Source organism: Nicotiana attenuata, chromosome 2, assembly GCF_001879085.1.
Source record: "Nicotiana attenuata strain UT chromosome 2, NIATTr2, whole genome shotgun sequence".
NCBI lineage: Eukaryota > Viridiplantae > Streptophyta > Magnoliopsida > Solanales > Solanaceae > Nicotiana > Nicotiana attenuata.
Window position 1 is genome coordinate 25,999,933 of NC_031990.1, and position 15,473 is coordinate 26,015,405.

Below are 15,473 nucleotides of genomic sequence, written 5' to 3' on the forward strand. Positions count from 1 at the left end.
CAACTTCTGATCAACTGATGAACCAGGTTCATCAATATCTAATTTAGTGGCAGTTACAATAGGTGTGTCTATTTCTTTAAAATCCTCCATTTTAAACTTTTTGATTAGTTCTCTTGTATACTTCTGCTGATGAATCATGGTTCCATTTTGACTTTGTTTGATCTGCAACCCTAAGAAGAAGTTAAGCTCACCCATCATGCTCATTTCAAATTCACTTCCCATCAGTTTTGCAAAATCCTTGCTTAGCTTGTCAGTGGTGGCCCCAAAGATTATGTCATCAACATAAATTTGCACAACAAGAAGGTCCTTACCTTTTTCCCTTAAGAATAAGGTACTATCTATTTTACCTCTCTTGTACCCATGCTCCAGTAGAAATTTTGACAGTCTTTCATACCATGCTCTTGGTGCCTGTTTGAGTCCATAGAGAGCCTTGTCCAGCTTGTACACATGCTCAGGACATTCTTTGCTTTCAAACCCTGGGGGTTGTTTCACAAACACTTCTTCTTTTAAGTAGCCATTCAGGAAGGCACTTTTGACATCCATTTGATGAAGAGTGAATTCCATATGTGCTGCAAAGGCTATGAGAAGTCTGATTGCCTCTAGTCTTGCAACTAGAGCAAATGTCTCATCATAGTCTATTCCTTCCTCTTGGCTGTAACCTTGGACTACCAACCTTGCCTTGTTCCTTGTAACAGTTTCATCTTCATCAAGTTTGTTCCTAAAGACCCATTTAGTACCAATGACTGATCTGCCCTTGGGTCTTGGAACTAGGTGCGAAACCTGACTTCTTTCAAACTGGTTTAGCTCATCCGGCATTGCATTCACCCAATCTGCATCCTGCAAAGCCTCAACAATATTTTTAGGTTCAATGATAGATAAGAAAGCATCAAAAGCACACAGATTCTTTAATTGTGATCTGGTTTTGACTCCAGATGTTGGATCAGTGAGAATGTTCTCAATGGGATGAGAACATTGATACTTGTGAGGTTTCACAACCAACTGGCTTCTGCTGGATGTTTCAGCCATTTGCCGAGGAACAGGTTCATGAACAGGTTCCTTCAAGGAGTTTATTTCAAATCCTCTTTGATTTCTTCCCCCTGTCAGGTTGCCCTGTAAGGAAGAACCTGTTCCATCACTTGTTCCTTCTGTAGGTGTCACTTTGACATGAGTTGATGCTTCAGCCAAGTCTTTGACCAGTCCAATGGCTTCATCTTCATGTTCCTGTCTCTCAGAAAGAATGTTAGTTTCATCAAATACTACATGCACACTTTCTTCTACACACAAAGTTCATTTATTAAACACTTTATAAGCTTTGCTATGTGAAGAATATCCCAAGAATACTCCCTCCTCACTTCTGGGATCAAACTTTCCTAGGGAGTCTTTTCCATTATTGTGCACATAACACTTGCAGCCAAATGCCCTAAGGTGGGATATATTTGGTTTTCTCCCTATAAGTAACTCATAGGGAGTCTTCTCTACTAGAGGTCTGGTCATGCATCTATTTATGATGTAACATGCAGTGTTTACAGCCTCTGCCCAGAAGCTGTGAGGCAATTTGCTAGATAGTAACATGGTTCTAGCCATATCCTCAAGAGTTCTATTTTTCCTTTCAACTACTCCATTTTGTTGTGGAGTCCTAGGGGCAGAGAAGTTATGATCTATCCCATTTTCATCACAGAACTCTGCAAACTTGGAGTTTTCAAACTCAGTTCCATGATCAGACCTAATGGATGCAAGTTGATTTCCTAATTGTTTCTGAGTTTTCCTAACAAATGCAGAAAACATGTCAAATGCTTCATCTTTGGAAGTTAGAAATAAAACCCAGGTGAATCTAGAATAGTTATCAACTAGCACCATTACATACTTCTTTCCACCTCTGCTCATGGTTCTCATTGGACCACATAGATCCATATGAACCAGTTCCAACGTCTTGGACGTACTTACCATTTTCTTGGATTTGAAGGATGACCTTACCTGCTTCCCCTCCCTTGCACATGCCTCACAAACTTTGTCTTCCTTGAACTTGATATTAGGTAACCCTATAACCAAGTTCTTGGAGACTAATCTGTTTAGCTGATTTAGACTGGCATGACCAAGTCTTTTGTGCCATAGGAGGGGATCATTAACTAACACAGTTAAGCAAGTGAGTTCATTTTCTAAAAGAGTTGACAAATCTACTATGTAAATATTGTTAATTCTTTTTCCCTGCAAAACAATTTTGTCAGTGATAAGGTTAATCACAAAGCATTTGGTGGAGGTAAAAGCCACAAGGTTACCTGTGTCACACAATTGTGACACACTTATTAGGCTATATCTCAAACCATATATCAGGTAGACATTCTCTATGGAGTGAGAATCTGTTTTGCCTACCTTTCCGACCCCAATGATCTCACCTTTCTTTCCATTACCAAAGGAGACATTACCTCATTTTAAGTCCTCAATTGAAATGAACTGGTCCTTGTTCCCAGTCATATGTTTTGAGCAGCCAATATCCATATACCATATTTGGCTCCTCCCTTTCACTTGGACCTACAAAAGGAAATCAGGGGTTAGTCTTAGGAACCCAAACTAGTTTGGGTCCCTTTCTATAAGCAAAAGGATGAATTAAATTCCTTCTTGCCCATCCAGGCAACTTATTCTTTTCTTTAACAAAAACTTTGTTCCTTTGACTGGCCTTTTCTTTTGCATTACATTCATATTTGTAATGGCCAGTCTTACCACAGTGTGTGCAGATTTTATTTTCAGGAAGAGTGAGGTACTTGCTTTTTGGATCCTATTTTGGAGCTTGAGTCCCATAGCCAAGTCCTCTTTCGTTACTGCTATGATGCTCTTGCAGCCAGGAGAGAGCATCAGAAGCCTTGTTCCACTTGCAAGTTCTGTCTAGTTCATGTTTTACCTTTCCTAGATCTTCTTTCAAGACTTCAATTAATTCATCTTTCTTGTATAATTCATCTTTCATTTTTCCCAGATTTTCTTCTAGAGTGAGATATGTGTGATCAGCTTTCTTCTTTCTTGTTCCTAATTTCAGTTTTAAGTTATCAGACCTAAGATCTAGGACACTGTTGTCAAGTTCAAGAACCTGGTTCTTCAACTCAGCATTTTTGTTATCACTCTCATTTGCCCTAGACTCTAGACTTTTGCATTTTGCTTTTAGAATCACACATTCCCTAGACAGAACTTCCTTCTCATTATTAATTATCTCAGACTCATCAATGAAGTCTATTAATAGCTCAGCCAGCCTTTCTTTAGACAAGAATTTAATCTTGTCTTTGAGATGAAGAATACTTACCTCTTGTTCATCATCTGATTCTCCGATGGCCATTAGTGCTTACTCCTCCTCAGCTTCATGTTCTGAGTCTTCATCTGAGGTTTCTCCCCAAGCAACAACCATAGCCTTGGTTGAACCTTTGTTTTTCTTTGGTTGAACCTGTTCCTTCTTCCTGTTCCTTCATTCAGCTCTTTCTTTCTTCCACTCAATTTCCCATTTAGGGCAGTTTTTGATCATGTGGTCAGTCTTACCACACTTGTAGTATCCCTCATTGGTCTGTTTCTCCGGAGCTCTTGTTTTATTGAAGTTTGTACCTCTTGAAGAACCTTTTCCTCTCATCAGGTACTTCTTGAAATCCCTAGTGATCATAGCCACTTCATCATCTTCCAAATCTGCACCTTCAGCAATTCTGAGAGCTAAACTTCTCTCCTTTTTGGGAGTATCCATCTTCATGGTTTGTCTCCTCATTTCATAGGCAGTTAAATTTCCAATTAGTTCATCCAGTCTGAGGGTAGCAATGTTCTTGGATTCCTGAATGGCAGTGATTTTGCTTTCCCATGTAACTGGCAGAACTCTTGTCAGAATCTTCTCAACCTTGTCTTCTTCAAGGATAATCCTTCCAAGAGATTCAAGTTCATTTGTCAAAGTGGTGAATCTAGTATACATCTCCTGGATAGTTTCTCCTTCCTTCATAGTAAATTCTCATATTGAGAATATAGAAGTGTTCCTCTTGATCTTTTCACTTGAGGTGTTCCTTCATGAGCCACTTGCAGAGTGTCCCATATTTCCTTAGCAGTTGTACAGCTTTGGATCCTACTGTACTCGTCTGGTCCTAGACCACATACAAGCCACTTCTTGGCCTTAGCATTTTTCTCCCACTTCCTCAGGTCCTCAGTAGTACAATCAGCCCTTGTTTTTGGCACATCAATTCCTTCAGCATTCTTCTTAGTGGTTGCTAGGGGACCATCAGTGACTATGTCCCAAAGTTTATAATCTTACCCTATAATGTGATCTCTCATTCTGTTCTTCCACCAAGAATAGTACTGACCATTGAAAAGTGGAGGCCTGGCAGTGGATTGCCCTTCCCAGTTTCCAGGTAGTGCACTCATTATTGATCTTCTTCTAAGGTGTTAGCCTCTTCAAGGATAACCTACTCTGATACTAATTGATGTTCTACACGTCAATACCACAAAGAGGGGGGTGATTTGTGTGGTACCTAATTTTCGCACTAAAAGAACCTGGTTCTTCTAGATGTACTTACTATTACTGTTTGCATAATTAAGAGTGCATAAAATAAAGAACACGTAGATTTTCACGTGGAAAACACCTGGCTCAAAAGGTGAAAAAAACCACGACCTACTACTCAGTAGGATTTTCCCAAACTTTCACTAAAATCACTGAGCCAAAACTGCATTTACAAAACTCTTGTAAACCTAAGGATTATACTCTAATCCCAGTGTGGCACATGGCCTCAACTGCTGCGACACTTTCAAGTTAACTCTAACTTGAATACTCAAAGTACCTAATATAATTGCTTCTATGAAAGCTGAAAGGTACAATATGAAAACACCTACTACAATTGAACTAGAAATAAAGAAAGACACAATGGAATTGGTTCTTCACTCTGGTTCATGTAGCTTCAAGCATGCACACTTGAATCACACATAAATTGCTTGCAAAATCGCCTAGCTCTTTTGCTCTCAATTTAGTTTAACTTCTGCGTATGTGCCACCCTGTAAAAAAAACAATCATTATTATTTATAGAGTTAGTAATCAGAGTTAGATTGAGACTCAATTGCTGATCCTTTATCAAATTCGAGTCCTAGAACAATTCAAACTCCAATCCTTATTCTTGATCCGGATTTAGTTCTCTTCACACAAGGAGACTTCATCTCCTTATCCTATGCAACCTTTTCGATCAACTCAGAAAATATTGTTGCTGATCCTTGATACTTATCTTCTCCACATGCCTCTCACATGTATAAGTATATTAACACCGTGTCTCACATGATGGGTTGTTTTACTTATTTTCTATTATTTGATTAATTACGATGGCTTCGTTAAAAAAACTTTTTGTTAAACATAAGAAAAAATCCAAGAGTGACAAATCTAGTGGCCAATCTGTTCCTCCTCCACTGCTCCCGGCTCCCCGACCCAAACCCCATACCCGTCTTACACCTGCTATTCTTAATAGTGATAATAGTATATTATAATTTACTGAGAGTCAATTTTTCCATAATGTTGGAGCTGCAGAACAATTAAACCATGAAATAAATGAATGCTCTTTATTCTAATCCAACTATTGATGAAGATGATGAGGAGGAAATAGATTTTGATGAAACGCAACCGGATGACGATATACCCACTAGTCCTGCTCCTGAAGTTAACCTAACTAATGATAATCCAAATGATGCGCCGTTTGACCCTCCTGTTACTACCCCTAATTTTCTAGACAATGTACCAAACGGACAGAAACATCTATTGTTTGGCCTTTTTTTACTCAAGTAATTTCAGCAAAATTAGGCTAAGTGTAAAACTTGTGGCAAGGAGTTAGCTTTTAAATATTTTGACGGTCGGGGGAGGGGGGAGGGGGGAGGGGGAGGGGGGACTTTGAAAAGACACATATTGATACACCTTAAAGATAAAGCCAAATATCTTCGTATGAAAGCCTTGGCTGAGGTGACAAGTGTACCTACTCCTAGTCAGGCTGACCCTAGTACCCGGTCAAATCAATTTTAACCGGGAATTAACACCGTTACCGGTGGTATTTTATATTATGATCCAAAAAAGATTGGGAAGAATTGGCAAAAGTGGTTACTGTTATGTGCTTACCCTATTAATTTCCTTCAAACCCTCACTTTGTGCATTATATTAGAAAATTTTGGAATCCTACTTATAAAGGTTTTCCTCGCACAACCGTAAAGAGCGATATTTACAAATATAAACATGAATATGAAGAATATTTGCGCTATTTATTTACTCATATCGTGTTTTTATTACAACTGATATTGGTAGAAATGGTAATGACTGTGATTACCTTATTGTTACCAATATTGGATTGATGAGGATTGGATAATGCAAAAACGCATTATTGCTTATAGAATAATCAATTCACGTCACACAGGGCAGTTTATTGCTGGCACAGTTACGGATATTTGTAGATATTTTTGCATTATTGATAAAATTATGTTAGTTTCAATGGATAATGCTACCAGCAACACAAATATTGTAGCTTTGCTTACCACTACACTAAGTCCTGCATTTAGTAACATTTTTCATGTTAGATGTATTTGTCATATTTACCATTTAATTGTGGGTGATAGTATGAGAATTTTAAATATTAAAATTGAAAAGGTTAAAATGGTTCTTAACTGGCTTTTTTATTCAAACTGTAGAAGTAGACTTAGAGAATATTTTAAAAGATGCGATGAATATGGCCTAAGAGAAAGAAAGGTTTCTAAACCTTGTCCAACTAGATGGAATTACATGTATGAAAGTTTAGTTGTTGCATATGAATATAGAAACCCCATAAACTCAACGTTTAATGCGCATGTAAGTGATGATGATGAGCACCTTACAAATGCGGATTTGGCTAATGTTAAAATGCTTGTAGATTTTTTAGAAAAATTTCATATTGCTATAAATGAATTTTCTAGGCAATATTATCCTACTATTTCTAACTGTTTAGTTTATATTGCAGAACTTGCAAATTTGTTTGCTCATTTTTCAGAGGGTGGAGAAATTTATGAACTTGCTATTGATTATATGAGAAAAAAGTTTAAAAAATATTTTTCCCTATTTCCCCTATTTATGGTGTTGCTGCCTTGTTAAATCCTACTATGAAATTAGGAGGTCCTCAATTTTGGTGTGAAACTGTTTATAATGGTTTAGCACTTGAAGAAGAGGAGTTTTCTAAACTTCCGGAAGCGATAGGCTCAATTAAAATAAATGCTCAAAATATATATAATGCTTATCAAGTTGCATTAGATCAAGCTAGACCAAACATTCCTACTCCTTCTTCTTCTTCTGATTCTCAATCATCTAAAAGAACTGCGGGAGTAAGAGCACTTAGTGCTTGGGCGGGGTTCAAGGGTTCTCAAGGTTCTACTACTAGTAATTTTTCACAACTAAATGAGCTTGAAGTTTATTTGTCACAAGGAATTGAGGAAGTGAATCCCGACGGCTCCTTTAATATTTTGGAATGGTGGAAGGATAAAGAAAAATACTTTCCGATTCTTTCAAGGATGGCCTGAGACATTTTAACTATTCAAGCTTCAACAGTGGCATCAGAGAGCGCTTTCAGTCAAGCAAGACTTCAACTCGGTGATTATAGAGCGTCTATGAGGGAGAGCTTGGAAAACTCAGTACTTTTCAGAGATTGGATCCATTCGGAAAGAAGAAATTTTGGACTTGCTGAATCACAACCAGAGGTAGACGAAGCTTACGAATAAATGCTAGCTAAACTTGCGGAGGATTCTGCTTCGCCCGGAAGCGGTGATGACCAAGCTTCGTTTCCGCCACAACCAACGGAAATTCCTCCAGACCTTAATGGATTTATGAAGTTTGTAAGAGATACCATGTAAATTGTATGAACAAAAATTAGTATGTATTATGTAACTTGTATTTTGGCACATCTTGATTAGTTTCTTTTTCTTCTCAATGGTGATATTAGCACCTTGTTGTGCTCATTCCATAGGGGAGAGGAAGACTAAGAAAGATATTGCCATATTTTTCTAATGCTATAATAAAATTATAACGCATTGCTTTGAATATCTCTTTACAATATTTTTGTCTTTAAATTTGAATTAAAAAATTTAGGTCACAATTCTATAATATAATTTACAAGGAATTGCCTTAGATATTTTTATTACCACCTTTTTTTCTCTAACTTCTATAAAAATTTTAAAAAAAAAGTTGGGACCACTTAGGCCCACTTGGGCCCACTTAGGCCCGGGACCGGCGCACTTAGCCCAGGACCATTAGTTCGTAGGCTCGGTCCCGGGCCGGTTCATACAAAAGGACGACCAAGCCGGGGACCGCGAAGCATGTTTAAATTGGGACCAGCCCGGGACCAGCTCATTTAGCCCACTTAGGCCCGGGACCGGCCCGCATGCCAGCCTTAGGCCAGATATTATGCTCTTCCTGCTCGTATAGAGGTAGTTGCTTCCGACTGTGTCATTACATGTATTGTTCTGGTTTGTCATAGAGATGTGTCGGTTTTGTTTGATCCAGGCTCCACTTATTCCTATGTTTCATCTTATTTTGCCCCGTATTTGGGCGTATCTCGTGATTCTTTGAGTTCTCCTGTTTATGTGTCTACACCTGTGGGAGATTCTATAATTGTTGACCGTGTGTGTCGATCGTGTTTGGTTGTTGTTAGTGGTTTTGAGACTAGAGTCGATTTATTATTGCTCCGTATGGTAGATTCTTATATTATCTTAGGCATGGATTGGTTGTCGCCCTATTATGCTATTCTTGATTGTCACGCCAAGACCGTGACGCTGGCTATGCCAGGCTTACCGCGGTTAGAGTGGAGGGGTACCTTAGATTACACTCCGAGTAGAGTTATTTCATTTCTTAAAGCTCAACGAATTGTTGAGAAGGGGTGTGACTCGTATCTAGCTTATGTGAGAGATGTCAGTATTGATACCCCCACAATTGAGTCAGTGCCAATAGTGAGGGATTTCCCTGATGTATTTCCAGCTGATCTTCCGGGCATGCCGCGCGACAAAGATATCGACTTTGGTATTGATTTGTTTCCTGGCACTCAGCCCATCTCTATTCCTCCATATGGTATGGCTCCTCCTAAGTTGAAGGAACAATTACAGGAATTACTTGATAAGGGCTTCATTTGGCCCATATGTCACCTTGGGGTGCTCCGGTCTTGTTTTTGAAGAAAAAGGATGGTTCTATGCGTATGTGCATTGATTATCGCCAATTGAACAAAGTTACAGTGAAGAATAGGTATCCATTGCCTCGTATTGATGACCTATTTGATCAGTTACAAGGTTCCAGAGTGCTTTCCAAGATTGACTTGCGTTCAGGCTATCATCAGTTGAAGATTCGGGAGCCAGATATCACGAAGACTGCTTTCAGGACTCGGTATGATCACTACAAGTTCCTTGTGATGTTATTTGGGCTGACCAACACCCCAGCAGTATTTATGCATTTGATGCACAGTGTATTTCAGCCCTATCTTGAATCTTTCGTCATTGTGTTTATTGACGACATTCTGGTGTACTCCCGGAGTCGGAAGGATCATGAGCAACACCTGAGGACTGTGCTTCAGACCTTGAGAGAAAAAAATTTATATGACAAATTCTCAAAGTGTGAGTTCTAGCTAGATTCAGTGGCATTTTTGGGTCATGTAGTGTCGAGTGAGGGGATCAAGGTGGATCTGAAGAAGGTGGAAGCAGTGCAGAGTTGGCCCAAACTGTCCTCAGCAATGGAGATCCGGAGTTTTCTTGGGTTGGCGGGGTATTACCGTCGATTTGTAGAGGGTTTCTCATCTATTGCAACACCTATGACCAGGCTGACCCAGAAGGGTGCTCCGTTGAGGTGGACAGATGAGTGTGAGGAGAGCTTTTTCCAAAAGCTCAAAACAGCTTTGACTACAACCCTAATATTGGTATTGCCTACAGGTTCGGGGTCTTATACTTTATATTGTGATGTGTCCCGGGTTGGTCTCGGCGCAGTGTTAATGCAGGACCGTAGGGTGACTGCCTACGCATCCAGACAGCTGAAGGTGCATGAAAAGAACTATCCTGTCCACGACCTTGAGTTAGCAGCTATTGTTCATGCCTTGAAGATTTGGCGGCACTATTTGTACGGTGTCCCTTGTGAGATCTACACTGATCATCGGAGTTTGCAACATCTGCTCAAGCAGAATGATCTTAACTTACGCCAGCGGAGGTGGTTAGAGCTACTTAAGGATTATGATATCACTATTCTATACCATCCCGAAAAGGCCAATATGGTGGACGATGCCTTGATTTATAGGGCGGGAAGTTGGGGAGCTTAGCATATTTACCAGCAACAAAGAGGCCATTAGCATTGGATGTTCAGGCCTTGGCCAACCAGTTTGTTAGCTTGGACATTTCTGAGCCGAGTCGAGTTTTGGCTTGTGTGGTCTCCTAGTCTTCTCTTTATGATCGTATCAGGGAGCGTCAGTAGATGAACCCCATCTGCTTGTCCTTAAGGGCACGGTTCAGCACGGTGATGCTAAGGAGGTCACTATTGGAGTTGATGGTGCATTGAGGATGCAGGGCTGGCTATGTGTGCCCAATATAGACGGATTGCATGAGTTGATTCTCCAAGAGGCTCACAGTTCGCCTCCATTCATCCTGGTACCGTAAAGATGTATTAGGACTTGAAGCAGCATTATTGGTGGAGGAGAATGAAGAAGGACATAGTGGAATATGTAGCTCGGTGCCTAAATTGCTAGCAGGTGAAGTATGAGCATCAGCGGCTGGGTGGATTGCTTCAGAAGTTAGAGATTCCGGAGTGGAAATGGAGCGAATCACTATGGATTTCGTTGTAGGACTCCCACAGACTCATCGGAAGTCTGATGCAGTTTGGGTGATTGTGGATAGGCTGACCAAGTCAGCACATTTCATTCCTGTGATGACTACTTATTCTTCAGAGCAGCTGGCTCGAGTTTATATCCGCGAGATTGTCAAGCTTCATGGCGTGACGGTATCTATAATCTTTGACCGGGGTACGCAGTTTACATCACGGTTCTGGAGGGCCGTACAACATGAGTTAGGTACTCGAGTTGAGTTGAGCACAAAATTTAACCCTCAGACGGACGGACAGTCCGAGCGCACTATTCAGATACTAGATGATATGCTCCGTGCATGTGTGATGGAGTTTGGAGGTTCTTGGGATCAGTTCTTGCCACTTACGGAGTTTGCCTACAATAATAGCTATCAGTCGAGCATTCAGATGGAACCGTATGAGGCTCTGTATGGTAGGCGGTGTCGGTCTCCAGTGGGTTGGTTCGAGCCGGGCGAGGCTAGATTACTGGGTACAGACTTGATTCAGGATGCTTTGGATAAGGTAAAAGTGATTGAGGATCGACTTCGCACAGCCCAGTCCAGGCAGAAGAGTTATGCGGATTGGAAGGTTCGCGATGTTGCATTCATGGTTGGAGAGCGGGTCTTGCTCCGGGTTTCACATGTGAAGGGAGTAATGAGGTACGGAAAGAAGGCCAAGCTCAGCCCAAGGTTTATTGACCCATTCGAGGTGTTGCGGCGAGTTGGGGAGGTTGTTTATGAGCTTGCCTTACCTCCCAGTCTAGTAGGAGTTCATCTGATATTCCATGTTTCTATGCTCCGAAAGTATCACGGTGATTCGTCTCATGTGTTGGATTTCAGCTCAGTCCAGTTGGACAAGGATCTATCTTATGTTGAGGAGCCGGTGGCTATTTTAGACAGACAGGCTCGAAAGCTGAGGTCCAAGAACATTGCTTCATTGAAGGTTCAGTAGAGGGGTCAGCCGGTCGAGGAGGCGACTTGGGAGACCAAGTAGGATATGCACATCCGTTATCCTCATCTTTTCACCACTTCAGGTATGTCTCTATGCTCGTTCGAGGACGAACGATTGTTTTAAGAGAGGGATGATGTAAAGACCCGGCCGAACGTTTTGAGAGTAATAGCCTCGGTCCCCTATTTATTGCTTTCCCCGTATCTTTTTCTACTTATGTGACTTGCCGGGAGGTTTTGTTTTTGGTTTCGGAGTATTTTGGGACACTTAGTCCCTAAAACGAAAGCTTAAGTCTTAGGATTTTTACTGTAGTTGGAACTGTGAAGACGACTCCGTAATGGAGTTTCATCGGTTCCGTTAGCTCCGTTGGGTGATTTTGAACTTAGGAGCATGTCCGGATTGTGAATTGGAGGTTTGTAGCTGATTTATGCTTGAAATGGTGAAAGTCAAATTTTTGGGAAGTGTGACCGGAAGTGGACTTTTTGACATCGGGGTCAGGTTCCGATTTCAGAAGTTGGAGTAGGTCCGTAATGTTGAATATGACATGTGTGCACTATTTGAGGTCAATCGAACGTGGTTTGATAGGTTTCGGCATCGATTGTAGAAGTTTGAAGTTTCAAAGTTCATTAAGTGAGGATTGGAGGGTAATCATGTTTTTATTGTTATTTGATGTGTTTCGAGGGCACCACTAAGTTCATATGGTCTTTTAGGACAGGTAGGTATGTTTGGTTGAGTTCCCGGGGGTCTTGAGTTGATTTCGGGTGGTTAACAGATCATTTTGGACTTAGGAAAGATTGCAGATTTTCTGGTGTTCTCCAGTTCTGGTTTCCTTCTTCGCGTTCGCGAAGAGGAACTGGAGGCAGATGGGATTTTGTGCTTCGCGTTCGAGATGAAGGTCCCCCATTCGCGAAGCACTGAAGTAGTTGGTCTACGCGTTCGTGATGGAGGTCCCGCTTTCGTGTAGAGGATTTGGCCAAATGGGTCCCAAGGCCCTTTTGCCTACGCGTTCGCGATGTTGGTCCCGCGTTAGCGTAAGGTCGAGTTGAGTGACCTTCGCGTTCACGATGAAGGATTTTTGCGCTGGAGTAAGTTGCTCTTTACGAACGAGAGTGTTTCTTCCGCGTTCGCGAAGAAGGATTGCCTGGGTAGTATTAAACATTTCAAAATCGAGGGTTTGACCATTTTTATCAAAACTTGAGATAGAGAGCTCGGATGTGGACGAGATTTTGAGGGATTTTCAGAGGCATCAATTGGGCAATGATCCTTCACTTGTTTTTGGTTATATCTCACTAATCCATCATCAATTTCATCCTTTAATTTTGGATTTGGGTTTAAAAATTGGAGAAGTTCTTCAACTAAGTTTTTGAGTTTTGATTGGGATTTTTATATCGGATTTGGATAATTTTGGTACAAGTGAACTCGTGAGTGAATGTGTGTTCATATTTTGTGACTTTTACCTGATTCCTAGACGTGGGCCTGGGTCGACTTTTTGGGGCGATTTTCTAATTTCTTGCTTAAGCCTTGATTTTATTAATTAGATTAGTTTCTTATAGTTGTATTTATGGTATGTAATTGCTTTTGGATAGATTTGGGCCATTCGGAGTCGGAAAACTGTGAAAAAGGCATTGTTACCGATTGATTGAGCTTGGTTCAAGGTAAGTGGCTTGCCTAACCTTGTGTGGGGGAACTCCCCTTAGGATTTGGTACTGTTGTGATATGTGAGCGCCATGTACGTGAGGTGACGAGTGCGTATACTGGCTATTTGTTGTAAAATCCGATTTTTACTGAATAATAGCCTGTTTCACCTTAATTGAGTTATACTAGCATGTGTAGTTTTCCTGTTTTGCCTAGTATCACATGTCTACGTGTCTTAAATGCTTATCTGAACTCTGTGCAGCATGCTTAGTGGTTTTCCTGCTTTTTTTTCTTGACGTGTACTTGGTCTAAACTGTAGGATTTTCTTGCTGTAACTGTTATTTCCATTGTTTTGAGCTGCGTATTTACTTTGGGACTACGAGACGGTATCCAGGGAGATCCCCCTGCATATTTACTTTGGGACTAAGGGACGGTATCTCGGGAGATCCCCCTGCATATTTACTTTGGAACTACGGGACGATATCCCGGGAGATCCCCCTACATATTTATTTTTTGGACTACGAGACGGTATCTCTGGAGATCCCCTACTGTATTATTCTTGTGTACTGTACTGTTATTCCTCTGTGATTTCCTTTTTTTTTAAAATTGAAGTCTCTTATTACACTGTGATATTTATACTCTGCCTTATTTATTATATATATACCAGTAGGGCCCTGACATGACCTCGTTACTACTTGACCGAGATTATGCTTAGCACTTACTAGGTACCGTTGTAGTGTTTTCATGCTACTTTTCTACAAATGTTTCGTGTACAGATCCAGGTGCCTCCTACCAGCCTAGCTATTAGTTGTGTACTTATTGCTGCTCCGGATACTTCATGGTTCTGCCCACGTCCGCAGACCTCGGAGTCCTCCCTCTATCCCTTTTTATGTTGTTCCTCCTTTACTTCTTCTAGTTTTGATGTATAGAAATAGACAGACAAATTCTTAGAAGCTTGTCACTTATGATGTTCCGGGTTTTATGAAATTTTATATATATTCGAGAGTTGGTTATTGTACATGCCGAGCAGCATTATATCAGTTATTTAAATATCTGTTGCTGTTAGTTGTTAAGGTTTTGCTTTTATTTTTGGCTATTTTCGCAAATGTTAGGCTTACCTAGTTGTAGAGACTAGGTGCCGCCACGACATCTCACGGAGGGAGGATTGGATCGTGACACCAACTTCTTAGATGATAGTCCATTTTACTACGCGGGATACGAGCCTATACAAACATGGCTAAAAGCGATAGATAGCCTAGTTCCTATAGGTCGTAGTCAATAAGAACTTATAAACGGGACCGATAAACTGAAAAAACGGCTAAGTTAAATCAAAAATTCGTACCCTAACATACGGCATAAACAACCATAGAAGTTATTGGTATGGAATCTTTATACAAATAGCCAAACTGAATTTATTATTTACTTTTTTGAATCGATAGACATAAATTATACACTGATATATATATATATATATATATAGATATATATATATATAGATATATATATATAGATATATATATAGATATATATATATAAATTTGTGTACAATCTGATAAAAACATACAACTAGATACATAGATATATTACTGTATATATTTTTATATTTCCAGTAATACATAAAACATACAAATAACATATAGCCATCATACAACTATTCTACCATCAGACCACCATAACCATAATTTCTATACAAGATAGGATAAAAAAAGGGAAACTTACGCAAATGTCCCAAATAAATCTCAACTTACCAACCTCTAGCCATTAGTCATAGACTTACCAAAACTAGCCAACAAAAATTGAAAACCCAAATAATAGGGTTCTTTCTCTCAAAGAATCACATGCAAAAATCACCTTCCATATTTTTAAGTGTGATTAGCAACATTAGACACAAGACGGAAAGGAAATTTCATGGACGGGGTAGCAAATAAGGTGATGAAATACAAAAATCTATACAATATTCCAAAAATCTAACAAAAAATGAACTTTTTCGATGGGTATAGTTGAAATTCATTGAAAATATATAGACAAGTCAATATACAAAATTTGAGGAAGACTGGAGGAGATTTGGACTGATTTGTATCAAAAT